We start from the raw sequence: 6,836 nt of genomic DNA on the forward strand, positions 1-6,836 counted from the left end.
ATACAAGCTACAAGAATAAAAAAAAAAAAAAAAAAAAAAAAAAAAAAAAAAAAAAAAAAAAAAAAAAAAANAAAAAAAAAAAAAAAAAAAAAAAAAAGTGGGCCCTTACTGAAAGTCACAGAAGCAAACTGAGGTGCTTCCAACAATACATGGGTTCTGACGGTTTCAAACGGTCCAATGGCTTCCTAGAACCTTTATTGCCTTCCTTGGCCCAAGTAGCTTGAAGATGTCAAACAACCTAGAGGTACTGAGTTTCAGTTCAAATAGTTTCTCCCCAGGACCTTCAGAAACACAAGGTGGGATTGTGGCATGTAGACGCTGAGTTTTTTCCAAGCGTGGAGCACCTCCTTCATGGGGTCAACCATCTTGAGAGAGTTCCACAGCTTTGCAGAGACCAATCACGTGGGGAACCCTGACCTACTACATGGATGCGTCCACCTGGTAGGACCCCGGCGTGTAGCAGGATTCAAATATTTCACTGGATGTGAGGATTTGGAGGCCTGAGTATCTGCATGGGTCTTAATACATCATAGATTCAGAATGCCCAGTAGGGCCCTAGCACCTGGCAGGCCTTAGCAACTGAGCAGGCTGAAGCAAGGTGCAAACACTTGGCGAGGCTTCCTTTATATCCCAGAAGCTATGGTAATCTATAAAGCCAGAACATACTAAAAACTTCCATCTCACCCAAATACTTCAGAGACTCCAAATCCTTTTGTCCAAGGCTGGAGCAAATGGGAGGCCCCAGGCACTTCCAATGGTACAGGTACATCCACAGACTACACTGTTTCAGAGATCAAAGCATATCCAAGCATCTAAGTATACTAAGTGACCCTAGCAAACTCGAAGTCGGCACTTCTGAGATCTCAAGCACTTTGAATGCTCAATTCATGTCAAAGGATCCCAGCATCTTGAAAACTCAAGAGTTTCTAAGCACCTGTGAGACCCCCGGTACCATAGAACATCTGAGCAGCTCCAAGGCCACAGAAACTTTAGTCTCCCAACATAATTAAGGCCCACATAACTTCAAAGGGTCCCAGAATCTCCAAGGCTTCAAGTACTTTGAAGGTCACCTGTTCCTCTCAGGAGCCAAGTATCCCCGTGCATCTTAAACCTCTCTCATAAATAGCAAATGCCCTGAAACTATTAAGCATCTCAGAGATAGCAAATGCTTCAAAGTCTTGTACTGTCTTTAAAAGCCTGAACTGTGTGAGGGGCCTTACACTTAAAAAGCCCACTGCTCTTCAGAGACCCCAAGCATATTGAAAGCCTGAAATACTTTGAAGGATCCAAACACCTTCACCTTCAAGTCCCCTCTCACTTTGAATTCCCTGGTCTGTCGTGTCTGAATCTGATAGCACTTCAGAAGCTTCTGGAAGCGCAAAACAACCCAGAACTTCAGAGTTCCTAGCTCCTTAGAGGTGTCACATATCCGTCAGAAACAATTTTAAAGACATGGGTGTGACTTGAGGAAGCCTAAAAGCCTAAGATTCCTAATTATCATCAAATGTAAGAACTTCAGAAACTTTCTCCCAGTCATGAAGTTAGACATTATTTTGATGATGGACACCTATGCTAAAGAAGGGCTCATCGTCAAGATCCTGCAGAAAGTAGGGGCGTGGCTAGGAAAGAAGCACAGACTGTAAACTGGGTGACTGATGCTATACACTGGAGGGTGTAGTCTTTAGGGGATCAAGGCGAACCAGGAAAATAATCAAATCAATTTTAAAAAGAAAAATTAGAGTAAGCCTGTAACAGAGGCTACAATACAATGGGGCTATGAGAGAAGTAAAGGCCAGACGAGAGCAAACCAAAGCGCTAACTTGTATCTGCCCCTGTGTCCATGTGAATGCCAAAGTTCAAATTTCTATAGGTGTCTATACAGGCCCACTTCCAGTTTCATCAGCACTTCTAGCAATGCTGTGAACTAGAGAGCCTGCAGCCATAAGCATTACTTGGTGAGGACAGTCAAACAGAAAATCAGAAGAACCCCAAGGGGGCTAGTGTTGCTGATATGGAGGGGGAAACAGAAAAGAATACCAAGTATTTGGTATTGGTGTTTAATATTGTGTAGGTGACTTTAAGATTTAAGTATCATTAAATATTGTAATTTTAACCATTTTTACATATTTGAGGTTCACAATTTATATTCATCCATTCAACTTTCGTAAAGAATCAAAGTCATAAGTTTAGTAATTTTTTTAATATTAGTTTTCTTATTGGTGTAGATATTTTAGCGAGTGTTTGAACAGTTCATCATACTATACAATATTATGTGTATCATATGTGTGTGGCTTCAAGCAACTGTGTTCTATATATTTGAATGGATTAACCAGCTGAGTCATACATGGGGAACAACATGAGATAAAACATGGGGAACAACATGAGATAAAACAAAACTCATTTATATACGATCCTCATATATTACTTGTGTTTGCTGTATATAAACTTTCTGCTTTACTGGGTTCTACATAAACTCACTCCCAAGTACATGCACATATATATAAATTCAAACCTAGAATCCATATATGAGAAAGAGCATGCCATGTTTGTCTTTCTGAACTTATTTAACATAATTTAATGTCTTTCTGAGCTCATTTAATGTTTTTCAGTTCCATCTGTATTTGTTTTGATAATTTCATTTTTCTTTACAGCTGAATAACTTTCCACTGTATCACATTTTCATTATCCATTCAGGTGATTGACATATAGACATATTTTCTTGTCCTAGCTATTGTGAATACAGCAGCTATCAACATGGATGAACAAGTGTCTCTGTAGTAAGATGTAGAGTCCTTTGGAGCATATACCCAGAAGCTGAATAGTTAGATCATATGTTAGGTCTAGTTCTAGTTTTCTGGATACTGCCACCCTGATTTTCACTAAATTGATCCAACTTGGACTCCCACCAACAATGCACGACGGTTCTCTTTTCTAGCATCTCCACCACCACCACCACCAGTTCTTGTCTTTTGTTTCCTTAACCTTAGCCATTCTGACTCTAAGATGAAATCTTAAAATAGCTTTAATTTTCTTTTCCAGAAGGTTGGTGACAAATTTTAAAATATTTCTTACCCATTTGTATTCCTTCTTCGGAGACCTCTGCTTTGTTTCTAAATTTCGTTAGCACAATTTTAATTGGCTTTTTTTGGTATTTAGTGTTTTTTCCCCAGTTCCTTGTATATTCTAGACACTAATCCTCTGTGAAGCGTTTAGCTGACAATTTTCCCACTCCGTAAGCTGCCTCTTCAGCCAATTGACAGTTTTCCTAGCAGCACAAAAACTTTAATTTCACGAAGGTCTTTTTTTTTTTTGATTGTTATTCTTATTTCCTGGGTGAACAAAGACCTATTCAAAAAGTTTTTAACTCTAGCTTGTATCCAAAAGTGTATTTCCTGCTCTTTCTTCTAGAAGTGTCAGAGTTTCAGGTCTAACACTGGAATCTTAGATCTCTTTGGAATTAATTGTCTGTAGGATGAGAGTTAAGATCGAATTTATGTATTTATATGTAGAGATCTCATTTCCCAGCACCATTTGTCAAAGATACTAAATTCTCTCTCATATATATATATTTGGTGTCTCTGTCAAAAAAAATCCCCTGCCTTTAGGTGTATGGTCTTGGAAATGGGTCCTTGATTCTACGCCATTGATCAATGCTTCAATTTCCTGTCAATACCATGCTAGTTTTACTACTGTGGAACTATTGTATAACAAGACCAAGAATAGTGGTTCCTTTTGACAATCCAGGGTCTTTTGTGCTTCCCTAAGAATTTTAATACTGTTTTTTCAATCTCTATGAAGAATTGCGATGGAATTTTGAGAGTGATTACATTAAATCACTAGACTGCTTTTAGTAGAATAGTCATTTTCCACACTATTAATCCCACCGATCTATGTGCATGGGAAGGCGCTCCATCTTCTGGTATCTTTTTTAAAAATTTATTCATTATTTCAAAGGTTTCATTGTATGAGGCTTTCACTTTCTTGGTTAGGCTTATTCCAAGATTTTTTTTTTTTTTTTGGCTGCTGCTAGTAAAATTGTTTCTCTGGTTTCTTTTTCCATCTGTTTGTCTTTGGTATTTAAGAAGGCTGCTGATTTGCATATGTAAATTTTGTAACTTGCCACTTTGCTGAAAGTGTTTATCAACTCTAGGAGTTTCCTAGTGGAGTCTCTAGAGTATAAAATCATGTCATCTGCAAATAGGGATACTTTGACTTCTTTCTTTTCTATTTGTATCCCTTTTTAGTTCCATTTCTTGTCTTATTACTCCAGCTTGGACTTCAAGCATTATATTAAATAAGGTGAAGAAAGTAGACACCATTGTCAAGTTATTGCTCTTAGTTGAAATGCTGTAAGCTTTTCTCCATGTAACAATATGGTGGCTAGTGATTTGTCATAGAAAAATCTCATTATTTTGAGATATATTTTATCCACTCCTAGACCCTCCAGAGTTTTTTCATGAAGGGTTGTTGGATTTTGTGAAAAGCCTTTCTTGAATCAATTGAAATGATTACATGATCTCTGCCCTTGAATCTATTTATGTGGTCAATTATGCTTACTGATTTACATATATTGAACATCTTCATATCCCTGGAATGAAGCCAGTTTGATGACTGATGTGGGAGTGTCATCTATCTGTTGCTTTCATTGATTAATTAATAAAGAAACTGCTTGGCCTTTGATAGGCCAGCCCTTAGGTGGGTGGAGTAGACAGAACAGAATTCTGGGAGAAAGAAAACCAAATCAGGCAGTCGCCATGATTCTCCTCTCTGAGACAGACGCAGGCTAAGATCTTTCCTGGTAAGCTACCACCTCGTGGTGCTACACACATTATTAGAGATGGGTTAATCAAGATGTGAGAATTAGCCAGTAAGAGGCTAGAGTTAATGGGCAAAGCAGTGTTTAAAAGAATAGTTTCCATGTGATTATTTCGGGGCATAAGCTAGCCAGGCGACTGGGAGCTGGGGTGGCAGGACACAGCCTGCAGCTCCTTACAACAGATGACAGTGAATAATCTCGTGGATGTGGTATTGAATATGACTTGCTAGTTTCTTATTGAAAATTTTGGAGTCTATGTTTGCCAGGGAGATTGACCTATAATTCTCTCTTCGTTGTTGAATTTTCATCTAGTTTAAATGTTAGGGTAATACTAGTTTCATAAAGAGTTTGAACGTGTTCTTTCCTTTTTCATTATACAATAATTTCAGTAGTATGAGTATTAATTATTTGAAGGTCCATTCAGATTCATGGAATCTATCTGACCCTGGGATTTTGTTGTTGTTTTTGAGAGATTTTAAATTACTGCTTCTATCTCTATTTAAATTATTTACTTTATCTTGATTTAATATTGTTAGGTCATATATATCTAGAAATTTATCTCATATATATCTAAAAATTCATCTATTTCTTTCAAATTTTTCAGTTGGCTGGAATATAGATTTTTTTAAAGTATTTCCTATGGTTCTTTGAGTATACTCAGTGTCTATTGTAATCTCTACCTTTTCATCTTTAATTTTGTTAATTTGGGCCTTCTCTTGCTTTCTTTTGACTGATTTTGCTACTTGCTTCTCAATTTTGTTTATCTTCTCCCCACAAAAAGCAAAGACTTTGTTTCATTGATTCTTTTTATTGTTTACTTCATTTCAATTTCATTAATTTCTTTATTAATTAACTAGATCTTTATTATTTCTCTCCATTTACTGCTTTGGGGATTAGATTGGTTTTTGTTTGTCCAATGTCTTAAAAAATAGTCAGCAGGTTGTTTATTTGAAGTCTGATTTATTTCATTAGAAATAGATTTTTTTTTCATAAAATAGATTCTGAGTATGGTTTCCCCAACTCCAACTCCTCCCAGATTTTCTCACCCCACCCCCACCCAAATTCATACCATCTATCTATCTATCTATCTATCTATCTATCTATCTATCTCTATCTCATATTAGAATACAAACAGGAGTCTAAAAAATAAAATAAGATAAAATAAAAACAAACAAACTGGAATAGAATGAAGAAAAAAACTACCAGAAGAAAAAGAGTCAAAGAAGAAACACAAGCAATGCATACAGAGGCAGAGACACGTATTCACATACACAGAAATCCCATGTAAAAACACAGCACCAGAAACCATGATGCAAAGCCCTGTAAGGAAAGGAAAATCAATCTCCAGACAGAGCCCTATGAGAAAAGGAACCTCCAAAACTAGTGTTGAGTTTGTTTTGTGGGGGCCATCTACTGCTGGGCATGAAGCCTGCCCTCAAGCAGGCGTTTGTAAACCCATGAGACACTGTTGGTGAAAACTCCTTTTTCCTTTGCAAGTGGTTGACACTTGGAGATAGCTTCTGGGTTAGGAATGGGAGATGCTTTCCACTTCTCTCAGAAATGGACCCCGTTTGGCTTCTGTCTGTGCAGGTACCGTGTATACTGCCACAGTCTCTGTTAGCTCATATGTGTGTGAGTCGTAGGTGTCTGGAAGACACTGTTTCCTTGGAGTCATCCATCACCTCAGACTCTTACCATCTTTCTCCCTCCTCTTCTGCATAGATCCCTGAATCTTGAGGGGAGGACTGAGGGTTCCAAGGTTTCTCACTCTCTGTACATTGTCCTGTAGCACCTTTAGGTTCAACCTGAAGGTCAGAAAAGCAAAGCGGCCAGTCACTGGCTTTTACTTCTACCTCAGTCTGAAATGGCGATCCTGCCTCCAGGAATCTCAGAATGAGACTATGTGTGAGAGATATCTCCTGCTATTTTATAATCCTCTCTAGTGCTGGGATTAAAGGCATATACCACTACCACCTGGTTTCTATGGCACACTAGTGTGGCTACTGGGATTAAAGGTGTG

The sequence above is a fragment of the Alexandromys fortis genome, unplaced genomic scaffold, assembly GCF_014885135.2.
Source record: "Alexandromys fortis isolate MF-2015 unplaced genomic scaffold, M_Fortis_MF-2015_v1.1 scaffold_403, whole genome shotgun sequence".
Lineage (NCBI taxonomy): Eukaryota > Metazoa > Chordata > Mammalia > Rodentia > Cricetidae > Alexandromys > Alexandromys fortis.